Genomic DNA, 15,607 nt, shown 5'->3' with positions numbered 1-15,607 from the left:
GAAGAAACCACCTTTGGAAGAAATTGCTGACGAATTCTTAACTCCGCCCTATCTTCATGGAAAATCAAGTAAGGGCTCTTGTGAGACAAGGCCCCTAACTCAGACACCCTCCTTGCGGATGTCAAGGCCAACAGAATGACCACTTTCCAAGTGAGAAGCTTCAACTCTATCTCCTGGAGAGGTTCAAACCAATCCGATTGAAAGAACTGCACGTTAAGATCCCATGGTGCCACAGGAGGCACAAATGGAGGTTGGATGTGCAGAACCCCTTTCACAAACGTCTGAACTTCTGGAAGGGAGGCCAATTGTTTCTGAAAGAAAACGGACAAGGTCGAAATCTGGACCTTGATCGATTCCAATCGTAGGCCCGCAACCACGCCCGCCTGGAGAAAATTGAGAAAACGTCCTAACTGAAACTCTTCCGTTGGAGCCTTCTTGGTTTCACACCAAAACACACATTTTCTCCAAATACGGTGGTAATGTCTAGGCGTTACGCCTTTCCTGGCCTGAATAAGAGTGGGAATTACTTCTTCGGGAGTACCCTTCCGGGCTAGGATCCGGCGCTCAACAGCCATGCCGTCAAACGTAGCCGCAGTAAGTCTTGATACACGCACAGCCCCTGCTGCAGTAGGTCCTCACAAAGAGAAAGAGGCCGAGGATCTTCTATGAGCAACTCCTGAAGATCTGGATACCAAGCCCTCCTTGGCCAGTCTGGGACAATGAGGATCGCCCGAACCCCTGTTCTTCTAATGATCTTGAGAACTTTCGGTATGAGTGGTAGTGGAGGGAAGACATATACCGACCGAAACACCCACTGGGTCACTAGTGCATCCACTGCTATTGCTTGAGGGTCTCTCGACCTGGAACAATATCTCTGAAGCTTATTGTTGAGACGAGATGCCATCTTGTCTACTTGAGGAACCCCCCCAAAGACTTGTCACCTCTGCGAAGACTTCTTGGTGGAGGCCCCATTCTCCTGGATGGAGATAGTGTCTGCTGAGGAAGTCTGCTTCCCAGTTGTCCACTCCCGGAATGAAAATTGCCGACTGAGCTCTTGCATGTCTTTCTGCCCAGAGGAGAATCTTTGTCACCTCTGCCATTGCTGCTCTGCTTTTCGTTCCTCCCTGACGATTTATGTATGCGACTGCTGTTGCATTGTCCAAATGGATCTGTACGGGTTGATCTTGAAGAAGATGCCCCGCTTGTAGAAGGCCGTTGTAAATGGCTCTCAACTCCAGAACGTTTATGTGAAGACAAGTTTCTTGACTTGACCACCTTCCTTAGAAGCTCCCCCCCCCCACGTGACTGCTCCCCAGCCTCGGAAACTTGCATCCGTGGTTACTAGGACCCAGTCCTGAATCCCGAACCTGCGGCCCTCTAGTAGGTGAGAACTGTGTAGCCACCACAGGAGCGAAATTTTGGCTTTGGACGACAGGATTATCCTCTGATGCATGTGTAGATGGGATCCGGACCACTTGTCCAACAGATCCCACTGGAATACTCTGGTATGGAATCGGCCAAACTGTATGGCCTCGTAGGCCGCTACCATCTTTCCCAACAACCAAATGCATTGGTGAATCGACACGCTTGTTGGTTTCAGAATTTGTTTGACCATTCTCTGGATTCCCAGAGCCTTTTCTACTGAAAGAAATACCCTCTGCACCTCTGTGTCCAGTATCATCCAAGAAAAGACAATCTTGTCGTCGGTTCCAACTGCAACTTTGGAAAATTTATGATCTACCCGTGTTGTTGAAGTACTGTCAGGGAGAGTGCAATGTTCTGCACCAACCTTTCCCTGGACCTCGCTTTTATCAGGAGATCATCCAGGTAACAAATTATATTGACTCCTTGCTGTCGAAGGAGGACCATCATTTCCGCCATCACCTTGGTGAAGACCCATGGTGCCGTGGAGAGTCCGAACGGCAACGTCTGAAATTGGTAATGACAATTCTGTATTGCGAATCTCAGATAAGCTTGGATGTGGAGGATAAATGGGAACATGCCTCTTTTATGTCCACTGACACCATGAATTCCCCCTCCTCTAGACTGGAAATCACTGCCCTCAGAGATTCCATCTTGAACTTAAACCTTTGCAGGTAGAGATTCAGAGTTTTCAGGTTTAGAATCGGTCTGACCGAGCCATCCGGCTTCGGAACTACGAATAGGCTTGAATAAAACCCTTCTCCTTGTTGTAACAAGGGAACCAGGACAATGGCTTGATCCTGACACAATTTTTGTATTGCTGTTGCCACCACTTCCCTGTCTGGGATAGAAGCTTGTAAGGTCGATTTGAAAAATTGGCATGGGGGAATGTCTTGAAACCCCAGTTTGTACCCGTGGGACACTATTTGTAACACCCACGGGTCCAGGCCAGATTGAACACAGAACTAACTGAAGAGTTTCAGATGTGCCCCCACCTGAGCGGACTCCCACAAGGGAGCTCCAGCGTCATGCTGAAGATTTGGCAGAAGCAGAGGTTGATTTATGCTCCTGTGATCCTGGAGACACTGTGGACTTTTTTCCTTTTCCCCTTCCTTTACCCGCAAAGAAAGGGGAACCTTTACCCTTTTTGCATTTATTGGGACGAAAGGACTGCATCTGAGAGTGATGTGTCTTTTTCGCCGGCGCAGGAGCATTAGGCAAGAATGTCGACTTACCCGTGGTAGCAACAGAAACTAAAGCATCCAGCCCATCTCCAAACAAGGCCTCACCTTTATACGGGAGAGCCTCCATATTCCTTTTGGAATCTGCGACAGCATTCCATTGGCGAATCCACAACGCCCTCCGTGCTGAAATCGCCATGGTAGCGGCTCTTGATCCCAAGAGATCAATATCTTTCATGGCTTCTAGCATGTATACAGCAGCGTCTTTGATATGACCTAACGTTAGGAGTATCTCGTCTCTATCTATAGTGTCAATTTCCGATGACAAGTTTTCTGACCACTTTTCAATAGCACTACTCACCCACGCACAGGCAATGGTAGGCGTGAGTAGTGTCCCATTGGCCACATAAATAGATTTCAACGTATTCTCTAACTTGCGGTCTGCCGGCATCTTTAGTGAAGCTGTCCCAGGCGCAGGGAGAATCATCTTTTTTGTTAACCACGACAGGGCACTGTCTAAAATGGGGGGTGACTCCCATCTTTTCCTGTCCTCTGCAGGGAAAGGGTAAGCTACCTGAAATTTCTTTTCAGAATTGGTCCAGACTCCCTCAAAGAGACTGTTCAGCTCATGAGATGAAGAAATAGTTAAATTAATTTTCTTTTCTTTACAAAAGTAAGCCTTCTCCTGTGGTAAAGGAGGGGCTTCCGTAACTTCTAACACCTCCTTTATAGCAACAATCATGTATTGAATGATTTTTGCTAAATTTGGATCTATTCTCCTGGAATCACTAGTGTTGACACAGGAATCAGAGTCCGTGTCGATATCAGTTTGTATTATTTGTGCAAATGACCTTTTATGTGACCCAGAGGGATCCCCTGTGGATGAAAAGGCAGAAGTATTAAAAATCACATCTTCGACAGATTTTCTCCAGTTTTCTGCATGAGACTCAGACTTATCCAATCTCTTACTGATATGATTTACACTATCACGTAATTCTTTCACCCATTCAGGCTCTTGGTGAGATGGCAGCTCCACCACATTACAACCCTGTGTCCCTAAAATGGATCCCTCAGGGGAAGAGCTCCCTGCCTCAGACATGCCACACGAGTGCACAATCACACCACAGACACTCCGGGGCTTATAGGGGACAGACCCACAGGAAAATCTGTCAGAGGGACACAGAACGGTATTGCCAGTCCACAACTCAGCGCCTAAAGAAAAAATCCCTGAGTTGTGTAATATGTACATAGAGACTTTCCGCGCTATATATATTGCCAATAATAGGTTATAGTACCACAATATACACTTTCCCTCCTTTTTTCCCCCTTGATACTTGAATCAGAAGTGGAGAGGAGGATCAGCATTTCTTCCCCTGCTGTCTGCTGGAAGAAAATGGCGCTGAGCAGTGTGCTGGCTGCCTGAGGAAGAAGCCCCGCCCCCTGCAATGGCGCATTATTCCTCAGCTATTGAAATTAGATATTTATACTGGCGGGGGTGTAGGACTGTGTCACAGCATCATATGCCACCTTTTGCCAGTGAGAGTAGGTTTCATGCTGCCCAGGGCGCCTCCCCCCCTCCTTCCCCGCCCCCTCTGCGCCCTGCTGTGCACTGTGTTATGGAGAGCATGTTTGCGCAGCATTCCCGATCACTGCGCAGTACCTTAAGCTATCACGATCACCGGAGATCCCTCTCTGCAGACCTCCGGTAATACTACTCACCAGTTTTCTGACTTCTGGCTCTGTTAGGGGGGGTGACGGCATGCTGTGAGAGTGAGCGCATAGCCGCAGCTAGTGTTCAGTACCCTTCAGGAGCTAATGGCGTCCTGTCAGCAGAAGCAGAGCCATGAAACTTTTTAGTTGGTTCCTATTTCTTCTCCCTAAGTCCCACGAAGCAGAGAGACTGTTGCCAGCAGGTCTCCCTGAAAATAAAAAACCTAACAAAGTCTTTTAGTGAAACTCAGTAGAGCTCCACTGGAGTGCGACCAGTCTGACTGGGCACATTTTCTAAACTGGGGTCTGGTGGAGGGGCATAGAGGGAGGAGCCAGTTCACACTCTGAAAAAGTCTTAAAGTGCCCATGCTCCTGCGGAACCGTCTATACCCCCATGGTACCGAAGTGGACCCCAGCATCCTCTAGGACGTATGAGAAATAAATATATATATGGGAATACTACATAGGATTATGGAAAGACAGGAGGAAGAAGAGGAGGCGGGAGGGAACAAAAGAGTATGTGGCTGTAATGCATGTGGGGACATGGTGTGAGTAAGGAGAGATGGAGAAATAAAAACCACTGAAGCGTCCGGGCAGAGAGTAGTTGGAAAAATAGTGAGAAAGGAAGAAGCAGCAATGGTGCAATGATGGCAGCAAAACAGTGATAGGGGAACTGTGGTAGCAAACAAGGATGGGGGAAGGATGGCAGCAAACAAGGATGGGGGAAGGATGGCAGCAAACAAGGATGGGGGAAGGATGGCAGCAAACAAGGATGGGGAAGGATGGCAGCAAACAAGGATGGGAGAAGGATGGCAGCAAACAAGGATGGGGGAACGATGGCAGGAAACAAGGATGGGGGAACGATGGCAGCAAACAAGGATGGGGGAAGGACGGCAGTAAACAAGGATAGGGAAGGATGGCAGCAAACAAGGATGGGGCAGCAAACAAGAATGGGGGAATGATGGCAGCAAACAAGAATGGGGCAATGATGGCAGCAAACAAGGATGGAGGAAGGACGGCAGTAAACAAGGATGGGGAAGGATGGCAGCAAACAAGGATGGGGAAAAGATAGCAGCAAACAAGGATGGGGCAGCAAACAAGAATGGGGGAATGATGGCAGCAAACAAGGATGGCAGCAAACAAGGATGGGGGAAGGATGGCAGCAAACAAGGATGGGGGAAGGATGGCAGCAAACAAGGAATGGGGAAGGATGGCAGCAAACAAGAATGGGGCAGCAAACAAGAATGGGGGAAGGATGGCAGCAATCAAGAATGGGGCAGCAAACAAGGATGGGGGAAGGATGGCAGCAAACGGCACAAAAGCAAAAATAAGGAGTGTAATGCCACATTTAGATATGGGATCAGTACTAAATGCCGCCGGCCGGAATCGCGGCGGTCGAAATCCCGACGCTGGAATCCTGACCACACAATCCCGACAGGGGTGGCGAGCGGAACGCAGCCCCTTGCGGGCTTGCTTCGCTCGCCACGTTCGGCACACTATTATATTCTCTCTCTATGGGTGTCGTGGACACCCACGGAGGGAGAATATGTCGGGATTGTGGCGGTCGAGATTGTGGCGGTCGGGATTCCGGCGACGGTATTTCGACTGCCGGGATTCCAGCCGGCGGCATCTTGACCGCATCCCTTAGATATGCAGTGGTAAAATAGCAATGATTGGAAATATATAAATTACTTTGATATATATATATATATATATATATACACACTGTAACATGACTGCTTCAACAGACCTGGTTTTGAATATATTACACGTTGATCTTATGACAGTGTCTGATGATAGTAATGAGAAAGGCCTACATACAGTCTATACACGGTTGAGTCACATTATTATGACCACCAGCTAATAGCCAGAGTAACCACGGTGTACAACTTGACCGCAGCAGGGTTCGCTGAACTGTCGTTTTAGACACACACACCTGGTAGCCCCCAGGTTCATTCGGACGGTGAGCTGCTCCGCTGTAGCGTGTCGGTTGGCCCTCACGCACCTTCATAGCTGACATTCGCCGTTCACATCAATAGCACGTGGTGCTCCGCAGTTTCCATGTCGATTATCCGCAGTGGTGATATTTGTCCAGTCACGATACACCTTCACTGCAGCAGCACGCGGACAGGTCACACACTGCACTGTGTCAGAGATACCGCCACCCATGGCCCGAAAGCCAATAATCATCTCTTTTTGCAACTCGGATAAATTGCCCCTTTTACCCATGACAACAACGAGAGATATGTGGGCAGACGGCCTATGGCACACCTTATACACCCACCAAGCCAGCGCACGACACGTGACGCACATCATGGGCTACACGCTGCCGCCGTCACATGTAGGAGGTAGTCATCATAACGTGACTCAACCGTGTAGATGTGGAACTGGAGTAGGACTACATATCTCTGATGAAGTTGCTCTTACACCAATGAAACGGGTCAGATTTTATTTGCTTTAACTCAGTGACCTATGGACTACTTCACCCACGAAGAGTTGTTCGGATTTTTGCCCCATCTCTCCAGAAGAACTACTGAAGTACAGGAGTCTACATGAGACAGTCATATATTGCTAAAGGTTTCAGGAGATGGTCACAAATAACATTATTATAAAATCTTTAATGGTAAATGTAGACCTTTATTTATTGTTATTCAGCACATTTCACGTTCCAGGCACAGTGCTTCTACGTAGGCTGACTGGATTTAGTCTTTTGTCAGGTACATTCTTTTTGTTTTTTTACTTCTAACATGGGTTACAGTCACAATGGTACATCCTAGTGTTGAGTGGCCTCAGAGATACGTGTAGAGAAACAGAAAGGAACAACAACAAATTCAAAAAGGTAACATCAAGAAATTTCTATATTTAAGAGGGAAAACGAACTACACACAAGAGGGAAGAGAAAAACATTAAGAGGGAAACGTTGTTCTAAGGTAGAGAGAAGGGAACTAGCTAGGAATCGAGAAGTGTAGATGCAGAGGTTGGGAGGAGGGCATAGGAAAATGTCATAGGCATGCGCAGATAGGGGGCGCACCATCGGAGGGGCGTGTCTAGCACTGTCTATCGGGCGTGTCTAGCAGCACCTATTGGCATTCACTGCAATATACAATGTTTCTAAGTCAAACCATCATCTCCTCCCTGCTTCATCTCTCAGCCACACCATCATCTCCTCCCTGTGTCGTCTGTCAGCCACACTGTCCTCTTTCCTGTATCGTCTCTCAGCCACACCATCAACTCCTCCCTGCATCATCTCTCAGCCACACCATCATCTCCTCCCTGTGTCGTCTCACATCCACACGATCACCTACTCTGTCTTCTCTCTGTCATCTCCCACCTGCATCTCTCACAATCTCCTTCACTTTGTGTCTCTCACCCTGCATCCCTTCATCCTTAGTCTCTCAGCCTACCCCCTTTCATTGTGTCTCTCAGCCTCATACCCTTCGCTGTCTTTCAGCATGCCCCCCTTCACTCTGTGTCTCTCAGCCTCCCCTCTTTACTTTGTGTGTGTCTCTCTCAGCCTGCCCCGTTCATTCTGTCTCTCAGCCTCCCCTCTTCACTTTGTGCCTCTCTCTCAGCCTGCCCCCTTCATTCTGTGTCTCTCAGCCTTGTCAAAGTCAGAAAAAAATGTCTCAATGCACGTTGCCATATTTGCACCGCACACTGGTCCGTGCTGCGCATGCGTACGCTCTCCCGTGGAAGCGCATACCCGCAATAGCGTGCACTCGCACGCGCAGTATGCGCATTTACGGTAGAGTTTATGTGATCGTAGCGTGCGACTCATTAGTTACAAATGTTCACAATTAATGTAGTTTATAGATCATGATCCCTTTGATAGTTTCTGTAAGTTTGGTTAAAGTACAATGTCCCAGAGCTGAGGAATCCCTCTTTGCATCGTACGAAGGGTCTAACAGGAATCATACTGCAGTGTTTGGTACCCATCGGAAGAGTATTTAATTAGCAATATTCCGGTGTTGGTTTGGAGCGTATTAATCGCTCGTGCGAATAGTTATGGACATAAGAAGTTTATGTCCATTTCTATGATTTACACATACTCAGGTATGCGGCGGGAAACCCAGTTTCCCACCCACCTGAGCTGTTGGAAATCGTCACAGCCCACCTGTATGAATCACCCTATGACCTTTTGTTATGATGCAGGGCCGAATTCCTTCGGCCAATGGACAATGGGATTGTAGGACCAGGAGATTGCATTGTGTGTGGAGCATAAATAGGCAGGCCGACCACATCCAGCTCTCACTCTCTCATCAACGGTTATCTGCTGATAATCGGGAGCTGGATATCGAGGCGCTGGCGATCATACCCTTTGTGCGTAAGTTCTCTCCATAATCATTGTCTTTCTGCGAGCCAATCTCTCTCTCTCTCTCTCTCTATCTCTCTCTCTCCTCTTTTTCTCTTAAATGCCTTATAGTATTATAGTATTGTATCGTATTGCATTTAGGTCAGTGTAGTATTGTCTTTTTGTATTTATTGTTTAGTTCTGTGGTTAGGAAGTCTCTGTTATATTGTAGTGTATCATATGTACTGTTATCCCCTTTTACAAGTATATTAGACATAATACAGTTAATAGGCCTTGGAAACCTAAACCAGTATCTGTGTATTTTCTATAGTGATAAGTGTTCATTTGAGCGTCGGTGACGCTCATGCAGCTTTGTAGATAGTCAGGTTACACAAGGTTGCACTTACACCCTGTACTCACATTAAGGTATTCAGTGTATTTCATTGGTATAAGGTTTTAACATAAAGGTATAGTGTTGTGAGCGTCTGCATCGCTGGTGACCTCCTCGTGGTCTCTAGCGTACGCTACGTTACAGCGAATCTTTCCCCTAGACATAACCAATAACGTGTCCTGTGATCCCTGGGCCGTGAGCGAACGTGACGCCTGAGCGTCTCGCCTACGGCTGAGCGATCGTTACGCAACTAGCGTACCATTACGGTACTTCTTAAGTAAACAGCGTACAGTGTTCTTAGCTTCATAAAGGGTTGTTCATACGACAAAGGAATTTAGCATTGTCAATTGCGGGCTCGTCCGGTCCTTTTCACATCTGCACTAGGTAGATCAGCAGACATTATCCCCCAGCAAAAGGGTGGGAGGTTGTCTCGCAGTTGCTGACGGGATAAGCGTCTGCTTCGCTTAGACAAAGAGTGCTGAAGGAACCCGGTAACCGGAAGTAAGAACAAAACGCTTGTGTCTTTTTAAAACTGTTTATTTTTCTTTTGTCTTGCGTACGCATACATACCTGCATTTCTTTTCACTTGTGTATTTCATTTTTTCGTATATCACTATTCCTGTTTGCCAAATTTTATAGTTGATAGAAAGTGCTAAAAAGAGATTTGCTGTTATTTCATAGTAAAGGTAATAGTTAAAGTATAGAACAAACACACGGTTTGTCTGAGATACAAGGCAGTCAGTGTGGATTGCGGTAGATGATCAGGGATCACCTACATTGATAAATAAATATATTGTGTTACGGTGGATCCTTTGCATTGCGTACACGTGTCGCTAACAAAGACTAGCGTACGCAATCCAAAAGGCAGACGCACGCAGCGTACATTACGCAACGTAGCGTCCGGTTACGCTCACGTAGCTCAAGTCACGAAAAAGTTGAATTAGCGCAAAGCGATAATTAGCGCAAGGCGATAAGTAACGCACAGCGGTAGATAACGCGAAGCGATAAATAACGCAAATCTATTTTTAGAAAATCTGAAATTTAGTTTAACAGATCCTGCTCCTAATTGGTAACACTCTTGGCCTGAAGACAATTTCTGCGCAGAAATAGATATAGAAACAAAGTGTACATGTGTTGAGTGAGTGTGTTTTGTATACAAAAGTTTATATAACTTTAAGGTGGAACCAAAAGGAAAGCCGGGTACTCGTCAAGGGACATACGTGTAAGTGACATATACGGTGGCCAGGGAGGCATCCCTGGTTAAATAATATTTGAGCATTAGAGTATAACGGACCATAAGGTAACAAGACCAGGAGGTCATAAGGTAACAAGACCAGGAGGTCATAAGGTAAAAAGGTCCGCTATAAAAGTCCAGTGGCACAACGCCTGGGGTGTTGGTGCAGAACCCATATAGGCCATAAGCTCTTGCTGAAGGAATCGCGGCCGGAAACATCGATTCCATTGGTCTTTCAGTACATGACAAGTAGTGCTCGTGTACTGAACGATTGGACCGCACGTAATTGTGTACAGTAGTTAGTGATCTGACCTAATACCATTAGAGTAAAGTGGTCACAAACGCTATTTGTACATTCTGACGTGATTTGTGTAATTTTTTATTTTTGGAAGGGAAGTTCGCTGGTCACTCAGGAACTATCTAACAACCCCACCTTTACTGGAAAGAGTAAGTGTCCTGCGGGTAACCCTCATATGTTCCAGTAAACTGAAGGTTCCATAGGGGCCCTGTATCGAGTACGCCAGCACCACGTCGGTGTGATCAGGTCGTATTGGTCGAGGTGGGCGAGTGAGTGGGGTACTCGGTAAACCGCCACCGCCGGCCTACTGTGGAGTAATTTGGTTGTCTGAAAAGGCTTGCTGAAAACCTTGATACAGAGATCCAAGGAGGACTAAGCAACACCTGCAGACTATGGGGGCCAGTTGCTCAGGTAGGGGGCGATCAACCCTGGTTCAGGTTGATTCTGTGAACCGACCAGTTGGGTCGGCACGATATGTAATGTGTGAAAAATATGGAATTCACACCGAATCTTTATGTGATGAATGGGAGAGAATGACTGTACAAGACAGGGACAAATTCCCAAGAATAGGTAGCTTCAGTCCAGAAGTGTTACAAAATTTAAGGAGGAGGATATGTCTCGTAAAATCAGCAAAGAGACGAATTCAGCATCATGATTATTTACAGTTATGGCACCAGGAAGGTGAGATACAGAGAGGTTTGGCTCTGGCGGCAGGATCTGGGGCAGTCAGGAAGTTGATTGCCACAGCTCCTCCCCCACCATACATTGCAGGAGAAAAGTTGATTGCGGAGAGAAACGCACTGGGTTGTAAAACACAAACTCTTAGTAACACTGTAAATGTTAATGATGTTAACCAAATAACTCATGCAAGTATTAACCCGTGCAAGATGTACCCTGTTTTGAACCTTCCTCAGGAGTGTGATCAAGAAGACGATTCAGCAACAATTTCAGCTCTCTCTCTTGCAGCCACCATAGCAGAGACCACAGTAGGCACAGCGACACCCACGAGATTAGTGAAAGCCCCTAGCGGAGGGATAGGTGAGGTCGTGTCAACGGGTAAGTACGGCACCATGCACTACACTGAAACAATTGTACCACAACAAGCTGTAGAATCTACACAGGAAGAGGCTGTTAGAATTGCTCCTGTAAGGGTAATAGCAGTCCCCAATGGAAAAACAGATGTCTCTGGAGCCACTCCCATAAGGAACATAGCCATGTACACTCCATTTTCCAGAATGGAATTAAGAACAATAGTGTCCGAATTTCCTGACCCCAGGAAGGATTTAGTTGCTAGCCAAAAATACATCAGGGATTTAGGTAACACGGTAGAACCCAACAACAAGGATTGGCAGATACTGCTAAGAGCTTGTTTACCTTCCAATGTTGATGCAACTCAGTTTTTAGCTGATTGTGCATTGGATAAAGATGTACCGCTTACAGACGTGTACAACAAGGATAATGTAAAAAGGATAAATTTACAGCTAAAAGAGTATTTCCCAGCCGTTGTTAAATGGAATAAAATATTTTCCATTAAGCAAAAGGAGTCCGAAACGGCAACAGAATATTTTCACCGGGCACTATTAGAAATGGCAAAGTACACTGGTATAGAAGACATTAAGACCAACCCAAACCATCGAGAAGTAGCAGTATCTGTACTGATGGATGGTTTGAAAGAAACATTAAAAGCTAGGGTACAGACCACGCAGCCATGTTGGCGAGGTCTGTCAGTGTCCACCTTGAGAGAGGCTGCTATTGATCACGACAGAAACATCACTAGGCACAGAGAGTCGCAAAGTGATAAGTTGATGTCCGTAAGTATACAGGCGCTGACCACAAGGCAGCCTGCGTATGTACCACCGAATCCTGTGGGTAAGGCAAGTGTAATAACATGTTTTTCTTGTAACAGACCGGGACACTTTGCACGAGAATGTAGAACAAAGAATGTACAAAGATCTTTTCAGCCCCCTAGACAACAACACAACACACGACATTGGGAGCAGGGTCCACAGAGGCGGAGTTTTGAGCCACATACAGGGGAAACAAAAAGATATCCCCCGAACAGAGATTGGCATGCCTCTGGTAGCTCCCAGCTAACTCCCTCACAAGTAGTTGCTGCCAGCGGGATTCAGGGAGGTCAGCATACCCAATAGGGGTGTGGCCATACCTGTAATCTGCAGCCAGTTAAGTTGATTGCTAGTCTTGGAAACGAACCAGAAATTGCAATCAATGTAGCTGGTAAAACTTTAAACTTTCTTGTAGACACAGGGGCGGCCAAGTCAGTGATAAATTCGACAGTGGGCATGAGAACCACTGGTAGGACAATTCCAGCCATGGGAGTAACAGGAGTAGTCCAGCACTACCCTGTTAGCAAACCAGCCGAGATTACAATAGGGCCTTTGCATACCAAGCATTCCTTTTTGCTGGCTGCATCTGCACCAACTAATCTCCTGGGAAGAGACTTACTATGTAAAATGGGTTGCGTCATTTATTGTACTCCTGAAGGTGTATTCTTGGACATCCCTGAGAATCACGCTCAGGAAGTACGAGACATGTTAGACTCCCCATCAAAATTAATGTCACACACCATTATGACAAATAGGAATCCATCCCAAGTAGAAGAGATGATATCTCAGATACCAGAGTCACTTTGGACAAAAGATGGACAGGACACTGGATTAATGGCAAACGTAGCTCCAGTAGTTGTGCAAGTAAAAGATGGTAGGATAGCTCCAAAAATCCCACAGTATCCTCTGAAGCCAGAGGTGGAGTTAGGAGTTTTTCCCGTAATAGAGCGCTTGCTACAACAGGGCATTCTAGTAAGAACGTCCAGCACAGCAAATAGTCCCATCTTCCCTGTTAAAAAGAGTGGGGGGAGGGGTTACAGGCTAGTGCAGGATCTAAGGGGGATTAACAAAATAGTTGAGAGTCAGTTCCCCGTAGTGCCTAATCCAGCTGTCATCCTAATGCAAATTCCTCCCACTGCCAAATTTTTCACTGTTATTGACCTCTGCTCCGCTTTCTTTTCGGTACCTCTGCACCCTGACAGCCAATATTTGTTTGCATTCACATACAGAGGAGTCCAATACACGTGGACTCGGTTACCCCAAGGTTTCATAGATAGTCCAAGTATATTTTCTCAGGCTTTGCATGATTGTTTACAGTCTTTCCAACCGGAAAGTGGATCAGTGTTGATACAGTACGTGGATGATTTATTACTGTGTTCAGATTCACTGGAAGCATCTCTGAAGGATACGAAACAGCTCCTGTTTCATCTTTCAGACACAGGTCACAAGGTTTCCAAAGACAAGTTGCAATTATGCCAGACTAAGGTAAAATATTTGGGACACTGTCTAACACAAGGACTGAGACACCTGACCGCTGATAGAATCCAAGCCATTAGAGACATGACACTGCCACAAACCCAGCAACAGATCAGGACGTTTTTAGGAATGTGTGGGTATTGCCGTAATTGGATCCCAGGGTTTTCCATATTGGCGCTACCTTTGCAGGAAATGGTCTCCTCAAACAAACCTGATCGGATTTCGCATACAGACGAATCCGAAACAGCATTTGAGAGACTCAAACAGTGCCTAACGCAGGCACCAGCACTAGGTATGCCAGACTATGGGAAACCCTTTGAACTATACGGAACAGAAAGTGCTGGGTGCGCAGCAGGTGTACTAACACAATAACACGGTGATGCCAGCAGGCCAATTGCATACTACAGCGCTCAGCTAGACACGGTAGCGCGATCCCTCCCCACATGCTTGCGTAGCGTTGCGGCGATAGCATTGCTAGTGACAAAAAGCGAAGATGTCGTGCTAGGCCACAACCTCACAATCCATACACCGCATGCGGTATCTGCCTTATTGAATTCTGCCCAAACCAGACACGTCTCATCAGCAAGGTTTACAAGATGGGAATTGGCATTAATGGCCCCCGTAAACATCACCATAAGGAGATGCAGTGCATTAAACCCTGCAACATTTCTCCCAGGTGTGCCTGGTCAGACACAAAGGGTGGGAGGTGAGAGTGATGGGGAAGGAGGATTTAATGCAAAGGAAGATACACATGATTGTATGGAATATTTGACCCAAAATTTTACCGCAAGGCCTGACATCAGTGACAATCCACTAGAAGATGCAGAACTCACGTTCTACACGGACGGTAGTTGTCACAGACAGTCAGACTCGGGAGACTTGTGTACTGGATACGCAGTCGTAGATGACCAAGACACCATAGAAGCGGAACCGCTAGGCCCACCTCACTCAGCCCAGGTTGCTGAACTGGTCGCCCTAACCAGAGCATGTGAATTGGCTAAGGGAAAGTCAGCCAATATCTACACCGATTCCAGATACGCGTTCGGGGTAGTACATGATTTCGGAGCGCTATGGCGTCTCAGAAATTTCATGACGGCAGCTGGCACACCGATAGCGCATGCAGCTCATATAAAAAGGCTTCTAACAGCGATACAGGAACCCGACAGAGTGGCTGTTATCAAATGTAAAGCACATACATATAGCCAAGACCCAGTATCCCTTGGTAACAGCCGAGCAGACGAAGCTGCAAAGCTTGCAGCTGCTACCCCCATACGGACAGACACCACACAACTGATGGTATTTAATACCATCAACACACGAAAGTTGTGTGAAATGCAGAATTTGTGTTCCACTCAGGAGAGAGCAGTCTGGAAGGCAAAGGGATATGGCCAGGAGTCCTCAGGGCTCTGGACGGATGGACATGGTAAACCAGTGGCCCCCAGGGCATACCTTCCGTGTCTGGCTGAGGCAGCTCACGGGCTGACTCATCTAGGCAAGGAGGGGATGTGCAAATTGGTAAGAGCATACTGGTGCGCCCCAGGATTCTCCTCTCATGCTAGTAAAAGAGCAATGTCATGCCTTACCTGTCTGAGAAAGAATATTGGAAAGGCAATACCTACAGAACCATCCCATATCCCACCTGCCGGCGGCCCTTTCCAAGTAATACAAATTGACTTCATTCAATTACCCCCATGTAGAAATTTGAAATATGTACTTGTCTGTATAGATGTTTTCTCAAATTGGGTCGAAGCTTTTCCAGC

The 15,607-nt window shown here is 46.7% G+C and overlaps 1 protein-coding gene across 1 annotated transcript in view; it reads right to left on the bottom strand.

The window, feature by feature from the left end:
• Positions 1–15,607, bottom strand: part of LOC135057108 (zinc finger protein 91-like) — a 133,394-nt gene that overhangs the window by 68,617 nt on the left and 49,170 nt on the right. The window lies entirely within an intron of this gene.

The sequence above is a fragment of the Pseudophryne corroboree genome, chromosome 3 (assembly GCF_028390025.1).
Source record: "Pseudophryne corroboree isolate aPseCor3 chromosome 3, aPseCor3.hap2, whole genome shotgun sequence".
Classification (NCBI taxonomy): Eukaryota; Metazoa; Chordata; class Amphibia; order Anura; family Myobatrachidae; genus Pseudophryne; species Pseudophryne corroboree.
The sequence above is the reverse complement of the archived record's forward strand: the minus strand, read 5'-3'. Positions and strand labels throughout refer to the sequence as shown.